Here is a 17,947-nt window from a genome sequence, read left to right as displayed (position 1 = left end):
CTGGGTGCATTGCTCAGTTGAGAACAAGTGTTGCATTGGCGCACGCAAGACTCCAAATCTGAGTCGATGCCGGGCTACCACACATGGGATCTGGCTATAGCTTTCATCATTACTATGCCTGGGTGGGTACTGTGTAGGTCACGTATGAAAGTTTCCCTGCCTTTCTTAGGCAAAACCACGCGATTACCCCACAAAAGACAGGCCGCCTGAATAGACATTTCGTCTTTGCGCCACTGGAATGGCTTGATCTCTTCATGCATCTCTGCTGGGATGCTGGACCAGCTCCCATGGAGGACACAGTTTTTTTACAAGCAACGGTAAAGGATTCTGACTGGTCCAGGTCCTGATCTGGCGGGCCGTAATGGATGACTTTTTGTTTTCAAATGCATCCATCACTAACAGCAAGTCTGCAGGCTGTGCCATTTCCACCCCGGTGGTGGGCAATGGTAGCCGACTGAGAGCATCAGCGCAGTTCTCTGTGGCGGATTACATAGTTGTATGCAGCCAGCGTGAGCGCCTATCTTTGGATGCGGGCAGAGGCATTGGTATTATTCCCTTTGCTCTCTGAGAATAGCGATATGAGCGGCTTATGGTCAGTTCGTAGCTCAAACTTGAGACCATATTGGTGAATTTTTTTCACCCTGTAAACGCATGCCAGAGCTTTTTTAATCATGCTGTAGGCCCTTTTGGCCTTGGACAAACTCCTGGATACATAGGCGACCGGTTGCAATGTTCCCGATTCGTTAGCTTGTTGTAACACACAACCGACCCCGTATGAAGATGCATCGCAAGCTAGCACTAAATGTTTACATGGGTTGTACAAGACAAGCAGTTTGTTGGAACATAACAGATTTTTGGCTTTCTCAAAAGCAGCCTCTTGTGATTTCCCCCATACCCAGTCATCTCCCTTGCATAGCATCGTAGGGGTTCTAGCAAGGTATTTAACCTGGGAAAGAAATTACCGAAATAATTGAGGAGTCCCAGGAACGACCGCAGCTCCGTCACATTCTGTGGTCACGGCGCGTTCTTGATGACCTCTGTATTGGCGCCGTGGGTCTGATGCCATCTGCCGCGATTCTTCTCTCTAAGAACTCGACCTCTGGCGCCAGGAAAACACACTTTGAGTGTTTCAACTTGAGTCCCACGCGATCTAGCCGACTTAGAACCTCTTCCAGGTTCTTCAAGTGTTCGATGGTGTGCTGACCTGTGACCAGTATGTCGCCCCGGAAAACACGGTGCGTGGAACCGACTTTAGCAGACTCCATGTTCTTTTGGAAAATTGCTGCGGCCAATCGAATCCCAAACAGGCATCTATTGTAGATGAACAGACCATTGTGCGTGTTGATGCAGGTGAGGCCTTTCGAAGGTTCTGCCAGCTCCTGCATCATGTAGGCCGAGGTCACGTCCTACTTGGTAAACGTCTTTTCTCCAGCCAGGGTCGCAAATAGGTCATCTGCCTTGGGTAGCGGGTACTGGTCCTGTAGCGAAAAATGGTTAATCATTACTTTATAGTCCCCACAAATTCTGACCATGCCATCGCCTTTGAGAACCGGAATAATTGGAATGGCCCACTCGTTGAACTCCACCGGCGCAATGATGCCTTCTCGCTGCAGCCTGACCGGCTCAATATCCACTTTCTCTCGCATCATATACGATACCGCCCGTGCCTTGTGGTGGATGGATCGTGTACTAGGAACCAAGTGGATCTGTACCTTCACCCCCAAGAAACTTCCGATGCCTGGCTCAAACAACGACAGCAAATTGCTCAGAACCTGGGCACATGAGGCGTCATCAATGGACGAGAGCGCTCGGATGTCGTCCCAGTTCAAGCGGATTTTTCCCAGCCAGCTTCTGCCGAACAGTGTGGGGCCATCACCTGATACAATCCATAGTGGGAGTTCGTGCACTGCTCCATCATAGGAGACTTTTACTGCTGCACTGCCAATTACAGGGATCAGCTCTTTAGTCTAACTTCTTAGCTTGGTATGAATGGGGCTAAGCTTGGGCCTGTGTGCTTTGTTGCACCATAGCCCGTCGAAGGCTTTTTTGCTCATGGTAGACTGACTCGTACCAGTATCCAGTTCTATGGATACTGGAATTCCATCCAGTTCAACTTTTAGCATGATCGGTGGACATTTCGTGGTGAAGGTGTGTACCCTGTACACTTCTGCCTCCTCGGTTCGAGTCTCTAGTTCAGCCTGATCCGCCATGGATTTGTTCTCCTCTGCAACGTGGTGGTTTGCAGGGTTTGCAGCTCAGCTGCTCATTCGCTGGAGGTGTTCCATTGTTCCACAGTGTTTGCACACATAGTGTTTGAAGCGGCATTAATGGGCTTGATGATCACCTCCACAGCACCAAGAAGTTGTTAACTGCCTCGCTTTAACGATTAATGGCACACTCTGGGTCATCTGAAGTCATGCAGCTGCAGGCGTGTACGTTCTGCCATATGCATTCTTGCCTGAAAACGACATTATTTTGTGTTCAGTACTTGCCGAAACCTCTTTATGCTACAAAATTTGTTTTGTGTTATCGCTGATGGACATAAATGCCTGGGCTATCGTTATGGCTTTGCTCAGATTTGACAGATTTCAACAGTCAATAGTTTGCAAAGGATGACTTCATGTCCAATGCCAAGCACAAAAAAGTCTCTTAGCATTTGCCCAAGGAATCCATCGAATTCGCAACGTCCTGCAAGGCGCCTTAGTTCAGCGACGTAGCTCGCCGCTTCCTGGCCTTCAGACCGCTGATACGTGTAGAATCGATACCTTGTCATCAGAACGCTTTCCTTCGGATTTAGGTGCTCCCGGACCAGCATACACAGTTCTTCATACAATTTGGTTGTTGGTTTCACCGGAGCAAGAAGATTCTTCATGCGGCCATAGGTTGTTGCCCTGCAGATGGTGAAGAGGATCGCCCTTCTTTTGGCAGCGTTCTCATCCCCTTCCAACTCGTTGGCTACAAAGTATTGGTCGAGTCGGTCCACGAAGGCCTCCCAATTGTCCCCTTCTGAGAACTTCTCCAGGATATCAACACTTCTCTGCATTTTCGTGTGGTTGTTCGTTATCTCATCGCCAATTGTTATGCTCATAACAAAGTAATGCAACTAAGTATTGTAGACAATGAGTAAGTGTGACCTTAGCTCCTTTATTCAGACTCCAGAGTGTTGGTACTGGGAGGCCTGCTTATATACAGTGCTCCCAAGGGATGCTGGGATCACTTGAGACTCCAATAGGTAAGCCCTCCGGTGGCGGTATTGTACAGGTTGCCTGGGGTTGTATACATAACAGTGATACCATATATGCGATTAAAGAGGCCAGTGTAAAGTAAGGAGAGAGGCCCATTTACCTTGGTAGAGATAATCAGTGGTGAATTTAAGCAGCATTCCACAGCCGCAAAGCCACATTGAAAGTAGGTTATTCTAAGTCAGATGTGGCATCAGTGAGCTAACTGAAAAGTAGATTTCAAAGTATAACCCATTTCAAGCGAATAACATGGGGGAGCTATCTGTCTGATAGCATGGATGCAATAGTCTTTGGTGGGTATATTGCAATGGAACAGAGAAGCAGCAGCAGAGGGTGGTCCAAAGGGGTTAGAGGCCATAGAACTCATACACCTCCAGTCGATACGATGCCAGGCAGCTGGCATGTGACAACAGTGAGTTTCCTGGGCATGGCAGAAGAGAGGTTTAATGGACAGCTCAGCCTTACCAGGGGAGCCTTGACAGAGACATGTCACCTGGTCAAAGAAGACCTGCAGGTGCAATGAACCACCTGCAATGCATTGGCAGTGGCAGTGAAGGCCACCATTGCCCTGAACCTCCATCATCATCATCATAGGCAGTCCCTCGAAATTGAGGAAGACTTGCTTCCACTCCAAAAGTGAGTTCTCAGGTGGCGGTACAATCCAATACAGGAATTACAGTCTCTGTCGCAGGTGGGACAGACAGTCATTGGAGGAAAGGGTGGGTGGGGAGCCTGGTTTGCTGCACGCTCCTTCCGCTGCCTGCGCTTGATTTCTGCATGCTCTCGGCAACGAGACTCGAAGTGCTCAGCGTCCTCCCTCTTCCTCCACTTAGGGCGGTCTTGGGCCAGAGATTCCCAGGTGTCGGTGGGGATATGGCACTTTATCAAGGAGGCTTTGAGGGTGTCCTTGAAACATTTGCTCTGCCCACTTGGGGCTCGCTTGCCGTGCAGGAACTCCAAGTAGAGCGCTTGCCCTGGGAGTCTTGTGTTGGGCATGCGAACAATGTGGCCCGCCCAACGGAGCTGGTCGAGTGTGGTCAGTGCTTTGATGCTGGGGATGTTGGTCTGATCGAGAGCACTGACGTTGGTGCGTCCATCCTCCCAGGGGATTTGCAGGATCTTGCGGAGACATCGTTAGTGGTATTTCTCCAGCGATTTGAGGCGTCTGCTATTTATGGTCCACCTTAATGTGGTTATGGATGTTCTGTGCTGCTCAGTACCTTCCTGATTGCAGCAAAAGCACTAGCAGATTTGGCTTTGTGAATAGTTTTTCTGACGTATATTAATTAATGTTGATCTCCAAAACCAAGTCAAATATAAATCCTGAAAAAAATTAACATTTCCCATTACTTGTACATTTAAATTCCAGGTTTCCAACCGACTTTTGTCCTTTGTCAATTATTCTTTGAATGGTATTGGGAGTGGGATTTCCTTTATCTCTATGGGCAAATGCCAATTTCATTTCGGATCATGTTGCATTCTATTAAACAATTTTCTCTGGGCTTTTGTATAACTTCAGTTTAGCATTTCTTCAATTCCCAAATACCAACAGTTTACACAATTGCCGTTGATTATGAATTTGTATCCCGCACTACAAGCTTGCAGTATATGTTTCCAGCACTAGCTGCAAATTACCAGCAGTTCAGACTAGCTATCAATCCAGTTTTAAATGGTAAGCTAAATTGTGTTTGATTTTGACAGACAACAAATATTTGCAGATGACATCACCCAAAATTCAAATCTTTTCAATGGTAAATTTACTGACGTGCATCTCAGTGAGACAGCAAGGGCGATAAGCAACAAATGCATTGTAACCCTGGTTGATAATATGCCCTGTCTGCCAACACCTGACATAGCAGGCACTTGCAAAGCAGGGAGAGATGTCACTCCATTTCTGCCGTGATATACTCAAGACCCTGGAGCCTTTCATAAACTACAAAATATGAAATATTGGTCACCCTCAGATGTTTCATTCCAGTTCTATCACCGTAATCTTCTGGCTGACAGTCACACTTCTAAACCAGTTTGCGTGCTCATGGAATTGGTTTATTTTGAATGAATCAAAATTGACAAAATTAGTTATTGAGAAAAGATGACTAGGTGCGATAACACAATAAACACATGGTCAGTTTTTACAGTGTACTGTCTCATACAGATTAGTAATTTGTTGTGATAATGTATGGTTCTTGCATATTGTTAACTGAACACTAGATGGCCCCTTGATAGGAGAAAGCACATTGCAGCAATTACACTCCAATATCTTTTCTTGTATTACTTTGTTCTTTGACAGGAATATTCTTGAGGGCCTGGAAATAAAAGCAGCTCGTTATTACCACAACAGCAATCACAGCAACTTGTATTTCTATAACACCTTTAACGTAGTATTCCAATGCTCTCCTGGACGGCCTCCCATCTTCCACCCTCCATAAACCCAAATCTCTGCTGCCCGTATTCTAAGTCGCACCAAGTCCCTTTCACCCATCATCTCTGTGCTCGCTGACCTGCATGAGGGATGATGATGGCAGATTTGAATGAGAGGGGGACAGTACCTGAGGAGAGAGAACAGTTACAATGTCAGCTAACATGGGAGCCAGAAAAGGAAATTGGGTGGTCAACAGTTTAGTGGGAATAGGGTCAAGGGAGCAGGACGTGGGTCTCATGGACAAGATGAGCATGGAGAGGTCAAGAGGGGAGATCAGAGAGAAACTGGAGCAAGATTCGAGTTTAGGACTAGGGCAGGGGTCGGGGGGGGCAGGGAACTTCAGAAGAAGTTTGACGCGGTGAGCTAGGGGGAAGGAAGGGAACTGGCAGAGGCAACGGATGGTCTCAATCTTTGAGACAAAGAAGTCCATTTGTTGGAGGTGAGTGTGGTGGAGACAGGGGTGAGGGTGGATTTAAGAAGACGATTAGCAGTAGAGAATAGTAGCGGGGGTTATCTTTGCATTCCAAAGAGAGGTTGAAGGCCCCTTCTCATATTCTTGTGTTTCCTATGTTACTATGCAAGCCTGATCTCTTCTACAAAGTTAAAAATTAAAAAGGTGAACTGTTTACTTTAGCCAAAAGAACTGGAGTCTGATTTTATTTTACTATGCATTTGTTAAGGAATGGCTGTCAACGAAATCACCAGAACTTTAGTGATTTTAATTAAGGTTCACTGCTTCACTAATAAGACGGCATCAATGAATATAGAATAAATTTCAATGCAATAGATGCAAACAGCCTTCCAGGATATATGGACGTCCTTGCTTCTGGCAATGTAAATAAAGGCTTGCTTTGAAAAAGATATGCCTCTTCACTCTTGTATCTTGACATCTGAATACTCCCTGTGGCCTCAGGTGCATTTCCTCAGCCAATAACCTTCCAGTGTTATAAGGAAAAGGTTTTAAATTCTCATTTGGTTATGCAGTCACTTACTCTTGCTGAACAAATGCTTCCTTTCATTAAAATCGGTGTTGCCACAGATAATGCATTGACGTGAAAATGCTCCTCAATTTGCATCATTTCATTTATGAAGATAAATGAGGCTCCAAAGAATATTCATAACTTCTTTTCCAACAGCACCAAAAATTAAACATAATAAAATTTAGATAAATGGACAGATCACCGATTCAGTCTGGCCATCAATCAAATCTTCATACATTGCACTGACACTGGACGTTTTAACATTTTTTAAATGACTGTTGGGTAACAACACTTTCATTACAGGTTGAAGCGACAATTATTTATTGCGCTCCTTTCTATTGGTTGTCAAATATAAACCCTGCGATGAAAATTTTTGTGGTAAAATTGAACGTTAAGATCACAGTCTGGGATTATTCCGGAGCTTAACATTATATCATCTTTTAATAAAATGAAGCCTTTGGTGTATAAAAGAGAAAGACAAGTGCATTTTTATTGTTTATGGTTTCAAAACAACTGCCGAGTTGATTTAAAACTGAACAACTTGATTATCATTGCCTCTATGGAGTTACAATGTGCAGCATCTGTTCGTTAGATAGATACCTCATTCTGTTTTGCACTGCTGTGTAAATACATTCTCTTTATTCTTAAGTGTTTTAATCCAGGAGCTAAAAGATATGCCTAATGACCTGCGCTCTAAATGTGACTGCCCAGGAAACTAGTGGTCAACAGACTGTCAGGCAGAGTGGGCTTTTACGAGATCTCATTTGCATCTACCTCAAGAATAGGTCAGTGTTGTTTTTACAATTAAATATCATTCACCCTTATTGTAAATTCAGGCTTTCTTTGGGCATCATTGCGGAATGACAAGAGATGCATTAATTAAGAGAGCACAAATCTAAGGTGCAAGTTCCCATACAAATTTAAATTAAAGCATAAACTCTTTGTTAATATGGGTACTCGACTTTAATATTTCCCCTCCATGAAGTGTGACTTCATCCTGTTTACTATTAGCAAAGCCACGTGACTTTCCTGGGCTTGTCCTTCAGTGAGGAGGCAGAGTGAAACTTCCACCCAGGGCTGCGAATGATGTATTTCTGGGAGCTGACGTCACATAACCTCCTACCTCCAATACCCCGCCCCCATGCTCCAAGCATGTCCATCCTCACTGCACACCGCCCTCCCACGTCAATTGGAAAGCAAACAGACTCTACATTAGATGATTGGATGAATTTGACCGTCAGTTAAACAGTCTCATCCCCACCTTCAATAGTTCTGGAACTGATAAACCAAAAGTAGAATCAAACAGCATATGAAGCACTTTTTGAGTGTAGTCACTGTTGTAATGTGGGAAACGTGGCAGCAAATTTGCACACAGCAAGCTCCCACAAACAGCAATGTGATAATGACCAGATAATCTGTTTTTAGAAATGTTGGTTGAGGGATAAATATTGGCCAGGGCACCAGGGATAACTCCCGTGCTCTTCTTCGAAATAGTGCCATGAGATCTTTTACGTTCACCTGAGAGCACAGATGGGGCCTCAGTTTAACACCTCATCTGAAAGACTGCAACACTCCCTAAGTAGTACACTGGAGTGCCAGCCTAGATTTTTGTGCTCAAGTCACCGGAGTGGGACTTGAACCCACAACCTTCTGATTCAGGGGCAGGAGTGCTACCCACTGAGCCACGGCTGACACTAATGAGGTTATAGCTACCAAGGCCAAAATTTATTGACCAACCATAATTGCCCTTGAGAAGGTGGTAGTGAGCTGCCTTCTTAAACTGTTGCAGAACATGTGGTGCAGATACTCCCACAGTGCTGTTAGATAGGGAGTTCCAACATTTTGACACAGCAACAATGATGGAACAGAAATTTTTATACAAGTCAGGATAGTGTGTGACTTGGAGGGGAACTTACAGATGATGATGTTCCCATGCACCTACTGCCTTTGTCCTTCTAGATGGTAGAGTTCGTGGGTTTGGGAGCTGATGTCAAAAAAGTCTTGGCGCGTTGTTGCAGTGCATCTTATTGATGGTACACACTGCAGACATGGTGTGCCAGTGGTGGAGGGAGTGAATGTTTAAAGGTGGTGATGGGGAGCCAATCAAGTGGGCTGCTTTGTCCTGGATGGTGTCGAGCATCCTTCGTGTTGTTGGAGCTGCACTCATCCAGGCAAGAGGAGAGTATTCCATTGCGCTCCTGACTTGTGCCTTGTAGATGGTGGAAAGCTATTGGGAGTCAGGAGGTGAGACACTTGTCACAGAATACCCAGCCTCTGACCTGCTCTTGTAGCCACAATATCTTTGTGGCTGGTCCAGTTAAGTTTCTAGTCACTGGTGACCCCAGGATTTGATGGTGGGGGATTCAGCGATGGTAATGCCATTGAATGTCAAGGGGCAGTGGTTAGACTCTCGCTTGTTATGCCTTGAATGTTACTTGCCACTTATCAGCCCAAGCCTGAATGTTGTCCAGATCTTGCTGCATGCGGGCATGTTCTGCTTCATTATGTGTGGAGTTGCGAATGGACACTGTGCTGTCTATCAGCGATCATCCCCACTTCTGATTTTATGATGGAGGGAAGGTCATTGTTGAAGCAGCTGAAAATGGTTGAACTTCGAATGCTGCTCAATGAACTCCTGCAGCAATGTCCTGGGACTGAGATGATTGACCTCCAACAACCACAACTATCTTCCTTTGTGCTAGGTATGATTCCAGCCAGTGGAGAGTTTTCCCACAGATTTCAATTTTACTAGGGCCCCTTGATGCCACACTTAATTAAATGCTGACTTGACATTAAGGACAGTCACGCTCACCTCATCTCTGGAATTCAGTTATTTTGTTCCTATTTGGACCAAGTCTGTAATAAGGTCTGGAGCCGAGTGGTCCTGGCAGAACCCAAGTTGAGCATTGATGAGCAGGTGAGCATCTTGGCACTTTACTTACTCAAGCAAGAGGTCAGTTACACCCATTCAGGGCTGAATGTTCTGAGTGATGTAGAGTAAATATCACAGAGCACTGGTGAACAGAAGGACCCAAGAGTAGGAGGCATTCAAGTCTGGAGGAACAAGAAACAATTGCCCCTGGCTGAAAAGTCTAGCGTCCCAGATCTTCGTGGAGCAGTCTTCCAACGGAAAATGTCAGGAGAATGGAACTCATGTGCAGACAGTGAAGATGGTTTCTATGACGGTCCTGCAGATGGTGGTTATGTTTGAAGGAGTCCATGATCTGAATCTGCAACACAGTGACAGAGGTTTGAGTGACTTTGTAGACCACACGTGGCATTCCAGGAGAGGTCTGCAGCCTCAAGGCTCAGGAGGAAGATCTAAGGACAGGTGTGCGCTTCAGAACTGCTCGATGACTGCTTCAATTGATTCCTTGTAAGATACCCTGAGCAGTAGCATTGCTCAGGACTTCCAGGACTTAATTGGGACGATTTGTTCTGTTCTCCAGTGGGAGATTAAAAGAGCACCGGAGACCAGCGCAAGAGCAGCGGGAGATTAAAAGAGCTAACTGGGAGCAGCGCCAATGGACCTGTAAGGGGAGAGAGGAAAAAAAAATCAAAGTGTGATGTCACAGGAAAGCAGGTAAGTGATTGGTTGGTGAGTATTTTTCTATTTCCCTCTTTTTCCTAAACTTGGGCATTGGTTTAAATTAAAAGAAGAATCCAATAACTAAGGCTCTAGGTAGGGCTTTAAACTAAATACAGATTAAAAACTATAAGTAGAAAATTTGATATTTCAAAACTTGAAAACCTAATTCGTTAAATAAAAAACAATGGAGATGGCAGGGCAGGCAATGGTTGTAAGCTTCCAAAATTCCCTGGATTCAGGAGGTCCCAGCGGATTGGAAAATCGCAAATATAGCCCCCCTATTTAAGAAAGGAGGCAGACAGAAAGCAGGAAACTATAGACCAGTTAGCCTAATATCTGTCATTGGGAAAATGCTGGAGTCCATTATTAAGGAATTAGTAGCAGGACATTTGGAAAATCATAATACAGTCAAACAGAGTCAGCATGGTTTTATGAAAGGGAAATCATGTTTGACAAATTTGTTAGCATTCTTTGTGGATGCAACGAGCAGGATGGATAAAGGGAAACCAGTGGATGTGGTGTATTTGGATTTCCAGAAGGCATTCGATAAGGTATCACATAAAAAGGTTACTGCACAAGATAACGTTCACGGGGTTAGCATGGATAGAGGATTGGCTAACTAGCAGAAAACAGAGAGTTGGAATGAATAGGTCATTTTCAGGTTGACAAACTGTAACTAGTAGGGTGCCACAGGGATCAGTGCTGGGGCCTCAACTATTTGCAATCTATATTAATGACTTGGATGACGGGACCGTGTAATGTAGCCAAATTTGCTGATGATGCAAAGATAGGTGGGAAAGCAAGTTGTGAAGAGGACACAAAGAATCTGGAAAGGGATATAGACAGGCGCGTTACATTTGTAGTTTTCCAATCTGCTGGGACCTTCCCAGAATCCAGGGAATTTTGGTAAATTACAACCAATGCATCCACATCCACAATCCCTGTCGCTACTTCTTTTAAGACCCTAGGATGCAAGCCATCAGGTCCAGGGGATTTATCTGCCTTTAGTCCCATTATCTTACTGAATACCACCTCCTTAGTGATTGTGATTCTGTTAAGTTCCTCCCTCGCTATAGCCCCTTGACTCTCCACTGTTAGAATATTGTTAGTGTCCTCTACCATAAAGATTGATACAAAATATTTGTTCAGAATTTCTGCCATCTCCATGTTCCCCATTACTAATTCCCCGGTCTCGTCCTCTAAGGGACCAACATTCACTCTAGCCACTCTTTTTTCCTTTTCATATTCCTACAGAAAATCTTGCTATCTGTTTTTATATTTCGTGCTAGTTTACTTTCATAGTCTATCTTCCCTTTCTTAATCATTTTTTTAGTCATTCTTTGTTGGCTTTTAAAAGCTTCCCAATCTTTTGTCCTCCCACTAGTTTTGGCCACTTTGTATGCCCTTGTTTTTAGTTGGATACTGTCCTTTATTTCTTTAGTTAGCCACGGATGGCTATCTTTTCACTTACACCCTTTCCTCCTCACTGGAATGTATTTTTCTTGAGAGTTGTGAAATATCTCCTTAAATGTACAGCACTGTTCATCAACCGTCCTACACTTTAATCTATTTTCCCAGTCCACTTTAGCTAACTCTGCCCTCATATCTTCATAGTCTCCTTTATTTAAGCTTAGTACGCTGATTAGAGATCCAACTTTCTCACCCTCCATCTGAATTTGAAATTCAACCATGCTCTGATCACTCATTCCAAGGGGATCCTTTACTAGGAGATTGTTTATTAATCATGTCTCATTACACAGGACCAGATCTAAGATAGCCTGCCCCCTGATTGGTTCCATTACATACTGGAACCCATCCCTTATGCGCTCTATGAACTCTTCTTCAAGGCTACCCTGACCAGTTTGATTTGTCCAATCAATATGGAGGTTAAAATCACCCATAAAGGTAGGGAAGTCCTGCTACAACTGTACAGGATATTGGTCAGGCCACACCTGGAGTACCGCATACAGTTTTGGTCTCCTTATTTAAGGAGGGATATACTTGCATTGGAGGCAGTTCAGAAAAGGTTCACGAGTTTGATTCCCGAGATGAAGGGGCTGTTTTATGAAAAAAGGTTGAGCCTATACACATTGGAGTTTAGAAAAATGAAAGGTGATCTTATCGAAACATAATAAATTATGAGGGGGCTTGTCCGGGTAGATGCAGAGAGGATGTTTCCCCTCGTGGGGGAATCTAGGACTCGGCGGCATAGTTTGAAAGTAAGGGGTCACCCATATAAAACGGAGATGAGGAGGAATTTATTCTCTCTCAGGGTCTTGAATCTTTGGAATTCTCTGCCCCAGAGAGCGGTGGAGACTGGGTCATTGAATATATTTACGGTGGAGATAGACAGATATTTGAACGATAAGGGAGTTAAGGGTTATGGGGAGCGGGCAGGGAAGTGGAGTTGAGGCCAAGATAGATTAGCCATGATCTTATTGAATGGCGGAGCAAGCTCGAGAGGCAAAATGGCCTACTCCTGCTCCTATTTCTTATGCTATGTTCTGCCCAGGCTCTAGATGAACAATATAGCTACCACAGATTGCTGAAGCACAAATTAATCGAATTCAGCAACATTAGTATCTCATATTCATGTGCGAAGTGAGAATAGCATTACATACTAGCTGGACATTAATAGAATGATACTACTTCTTGCTGATAAAATTGAGGGGCCTTTCAAACTGTGTCTTCAATCATCATCATAGGCAGTCCCTCAGAATCGAGGAAGACTTGCTTCCACTCCTGAAGTGAGTTCTTTGGTGGCTGAACAGTCCAATACGAGCGCCACAGACTCTGTCACAGGTGGAACAGATACTCGTTGACGGAAGGGGTGGGTGGGACTGGTTTGCCGCACGCTCTTTCCGCTGCCTGAACTTGATTTCTGCATGCTCTCAGCGTTAAGATTCGAGGTGCTCAGCGTCTTCCCGGATGCACTTCCTCCACTTAGGGCGGTCTTTGGCCAGAGACTCCCAGGTGTCAGTGGGGATGTCGCATTTTATCAGGGAGGCTTTGAGGGTGTCCTTGTAACCTTTCCACTGCCCACCTTTGGCTCATTTGCCGTGAAGGAGCTCCACGTAGAGCACTTCCTTTGGGAGTCTCGTGTTTGGCATGCGAACTATGTGGCCTTCCCAGCGGAGCTGATCGAGTGTGATCAGTGCTTCAATGCTGAGGATGTTGATACGCCTGTCCTCCGAGGGGATTTGTCGGATCCTGCGGAGACATCATTGGTGATATTTCTCCAGCGATTTGAGATGTCTACTGTACATGGTCCATGTCTCTGAGCCATAAAGGAGGGCGGATATTACTACAGCCCTGGAGACCATGAGCTTGGCGGCAGTTTTGAGGGCCTCGTCTTCAAACACTACAAACAGTAGTAGTGAGGTTGGGGAAAGCATAAAACAAGAAATACGGGATGTGTGCAATAAAGGTACAGCAGTTATCATGGGCGACTTTAATTTACAGATAGATTGGGTTAACCAAATTGGTAGCAATGAGGTAGAGGAGGATTTCCTGGAGTGTATTAGGGATGGTTTTCTTGACCATTATGTGGAGGAACCGAAGAGAGAGCTGGCCATCCTAGACTGGGTGATATGTAATGAGAAGGGACTAATTAGCAATCTTGTTGTGCGAGGTCCCTTAGGGAAGAGTGACCATAATATGGTAGAATTCTTTATTAAGATTGAGAGTGACATGGTTAATTCAGAAACTAGGGTCCTAAACTTAAGGAAAGGTAACTTCGATGGCATGAGGCGTGAATTGGCTAGAATAGACTGGCAAATGATACTTAAAGGGTTGATGGTGGATAGGCAATGGCAAACATTTATAGATCACATGGATGAAGTTCAACAGTTGTACATCCCTGTCTGGAGTAAAAATAAAACAGGGAAGGTGGCTCAACCGTGGCTAACAAGGGAAATTAAGGATAGTGTTAGATCCAAGGAAGAGGCATATAAATTGGCAAGAAAAAGTAGCAAACCTGAGGTCTGGGAGAAATTTAGAATTCAGCAGAGGAGGAAAAAGAGTTTAATTAGGAGGGGGAAAATAGAGTATGAGAGGAAGCTTGCCGGGAACCTAAAATCTGACTGCAGAAGCTTCTATAGATATGTGAAGAGAAAAAGATTGGTGAAAACAAACGTAGGTCCCTTGCAGTCAGACTCTGGTGAATTAATAATTGGGAACAAAGAAATGGCAGACCAATTGAACAAATACTTTGGTTCTGTCTTCACGAAGGAAGACACAAATCACGTTCCAGATGTACTAGGGGACCGAGGGTCTAGTGAGAAGGAGGAACGGAAGGATATCCTTATTAGGTGGGAAATTGTGTTGGGGAAATTGATGGGATTGAAGGCCGATAAATCCCCAGGGCCTGATTGTCTGCATCCAAGAGTACTTAAGGAGGTGGCCCTAGAAATAGTGGATGCATTGGTGATCATTTTCCACCAGTCTATCGACTCTGGATCAGTTCCTATGGACTGGAGGGTAGCTAATGTAACACCACTTTTTAAAAAAGGAGGGAGAGAGAAAACGGGTAATTATAGACTGGTTAGCCTGACATCAGTAGTGGGGAAAATGTTGGAATCTATTATTAAGGATGAAATAGCAGTGCATTTGGAAAGCGGTGACAGGATCGGTCCAAGTCAGCATGGATTTATGAAAGGGAAATCATGCTTGACAAATCTTCTGGAACTTTTTGAGGATGTAACTGGTAGACTGGACAAGGGAGAACCAGTGGATGTGGTGTATTTGGACTTTCAAAAGGCCTTTGACAAGGTAACACATAAGAGATTGGTGTACAAGATCAAGGCACATGGTATTAGGGGTAATGTACTGGCATGCATAGAGAATTGGTTGACAGGCAGGAAGCAGAGAGTCGGGATAAACGGGTCCTTTTCGGAATGGGAGGCAGTAACTAGTGGAGTACTGCAGGGCTCAGTGCTGGGACCCCAGCTCTTTACAATATACATTAATGATTTGGATGAATGAATTGAGTGTAATATCTCCAAGTTTACAGATGACACTAAACTGGGTGGCGGTGTGAGCTGTGAGGAGGATGCTAAGAGGCTGCAGGGTGATTTGGACAGGTTAGGAGAGTGGGCAAATGCATGGCAGATGCGTATAATGTGGATAAATGTGAGGTTATCCACTTTGGTGGCAAAAACACACAGGCAGAATATTATCTGAATGGCGGCAGATTAGGAAAAGGGGAGGTGCAACGAGACCTGGGTGTCATGATTCATCAGTCATTGAAATTTGGCATGCAGGTACAGTAGGTGGTGAAGAAGGCAAATGGTTTGTTGGCCTTCATAGCTAGGGGATTTGAGTATAGGAGCAGGGAGGTCTTACTGCAGTTGTACAGGGCCTTGGTGAGGCCTCACCTGGAATATTGTGTTCAGTTTTGGTCTCCTAATCTGAGGAAGGACGTTCTTGCTATTGAGAGAGTGCAGCGAAGGTTCACCAGACTAATTCCAAGGATGGCTGGACTGACATATGAGGAGAGACTGGATCAACTGGGCCTTTATACACTGGAGTTTAAAAGGATGAGAGGGGATCTCATAGAAACGTATAAGATTCTGACGGGACAGGACAGATGCAGGAAGAATGTTCCCGATGTTGGGGAAGTCCAGAACCAGGGAACACAGTCTTAGGATAAGGGGTAGGCCATTTAGGACTGAGATGAGGAGAAACTTCTTCACTCAGAGAGTTGTTAACCTGTGGAATTCCCTGCCGCAGAGAATCGTTGATGCCAGTTCATTGGATATATTCAAGAGGGAGTTAGATGTGGCCCTTACGGCTAAAAGGATCAAGTGGTATGGAGAGAAAGTGGGAAAGGGGTACTGAGGTGAATGATCAGCCATGATCATATTGAATGGTGGTGCAGGCTCAAAGGGCCGAATGGCCTACACCTGCACCTATTTTCTATGTTTCCTCAGGTGGCATTGGTGCACTGGAGGCAGTGTTGGATCTCGCCGTCGATGCCTGGACATATTTGACGTATTTACTGAGGCGTACGAAAGCATGGGCCTTACGCTAAACATCCGTAAGTCAAAGGTCCTCCACCAGCCTGTCCTCGCCGCACAGCACTGCCCCCCAGTCATCAAGATCCACTGCACGGCCCTGGACACGGTGGACCACTTCCTTTCTCTTGGGAGCCTCCTATCAACAAGAACAGGCATCGATGACGAGATCCAACACCGCCTCCAGTGCCTTCAATATCAAATGAAAAGCATCAATGGCACTTTGTACCTGAGGGGATCCTGCTAATCTATAAACGTTGACTGCTCTCTTTCTCTGCTTGGCAGGCTCTTCTGAGAACATTACCATCTGTTACAGAACCAAAGAACAATTATTTAAAAGTGTGCACACCATCTCACCACTGTAACTTTAAAAACCATAAGAATTTGGACAAAACAATTGTATTCTTAAGTTTTATTGTCATTAAATATAAATGTGTGAACAGAATTGTAACACATACAAGAAGGAATGTTTAAGTATGTTTTCTGACACACACACACACACACACACACACACACACAAAATATAGGCAAAATGTGCTAAAAGAAAATCACTTTGTACAGTCAGAAGTAAGAACACCTCTGCTGCGATGGTTTTTAACTTCTTGTTGCATTATACAGTACTCAGTTATGAAGCCCCTGCACCCAGAGGGACTCAAATAAACATTTATAGAATCATAGAAATTTACAGCATGGAAGGAGGCCATTTCAGCCCATCGTGTTCGCGCCGGCCGACCAAGAGCTTTCCAGCCTAATCACACTTTCCAGCTCTCGGTCCATAGCCCTGTAGGTTACGGTACTTCAAGTGCACATCCCAGTACTTTTTAAATGTGGTGAGGGTTTCTGCCTCTACCACCCTTTCAGTCAGTGAATTCCAGACACCCACCACCCTCTGGGTGAAAAAAATTCCCCTCAAATCCCCTCTCATCCTTCTACCAATTACTTTAAATCTATGCCCCCTGGTTATTGACCTTTCCTTATGACTGTGCGAGAATTTAAAAAAAATTATTATTGCCAGTGGCCAAGCAGAAACCATCTTTGGATTGAATATTAAATCCATTCAGTTCACGGAGGGGTTAGTCAGCATGCTGTGTGGGGCTAACACTGGTAGACTGGAGAGTTAACACCAGCAACAATTACATCAAGTGTGAGACCTTGGACATTGAGAACAAAAACAGGCTTTAGTCTTTACCGGCAAATTAGTTAATGAATTATTGGGAGAGACACAGCTTTCCCGTCAGTCCATCACTCCAATTCACCAGTCAATGTGACCATGGATTGTGTCGATCATTCCATCCTAACCTGTAAATTATAGCGAGTATCTCTGTTTATAACTACATCACCACCTCCAAGTTACTCGCCATCCTGACTTGGAAGTATATCGGCCATTCCTTCATCGTCGCTGGTCAAAATCCTGGAACTCCCTCCCTCACAGCACTATGGGAGTACCTTCACCACACGGACTGCAGCGGTTCAAGAAGGCGGCTCACCACCTTCTCAAGGGCATTTAGGAATGGGCAATAAATGCTGGCCTTGCCGGCGACGCCCACATCCCGTGAACGATTATATAAAAAAGAACATATAAAATAAAAATTCGGACCTTTTGTGATCTGCAGGACTTAGTTCAATTGTAGTCGCTGTTAACTTGATTCATACTTCCATCAGTTCGCTCATACCTTCCTTGTGTCCCATAAAAACCCTTT

At 44.7% G+C, this 17,947-nt stretch overlaps 1 long non-coding RNA gene across 1 annotated transcript in view; it reads left to right on the top strand.

Annotated features, from left to right (window-relative positions):
• LOC139265206 (uncharacterized) overlaps window positions 1–16,609 on the top strand; it is a 34,023-nt gene extending 17,414 nt beyond the window's left edge. The window contains exons 2-3 of the long non-coding RNA XR_011593505.1: window positions 7,294–7,429; window positions 16,533–16,609. This is a non-coding gene — a long non-coding RNA (uncharacterized lncRNA). The remainder of the gene's footprint in view (window positions 1–7,293; window positions 7,430–16,532) is intronic.
• The last annotated feature ends 1,338 nt before the right edge of the window (window positions 16,610–17,947 follow it).

The sequence above is a fragment of the Pristiophorus japonicus genome, chromosome 6, assembly GCF_044704955.1.
Source record: "Pristiophorus japonicus isolate sPriJap1 chromosome 6, sPriJap1.hap1, whole genome shotgun sequence".
NCBI lineage: Eukaryota > Metazoa > Chordata > Chondrichthyes > Pristiophoridae > Pristiophorus > Pristiophorus japonicus.
This window is presented reverse-complemented; position numbering and strand designations above follow the sequence as displayed.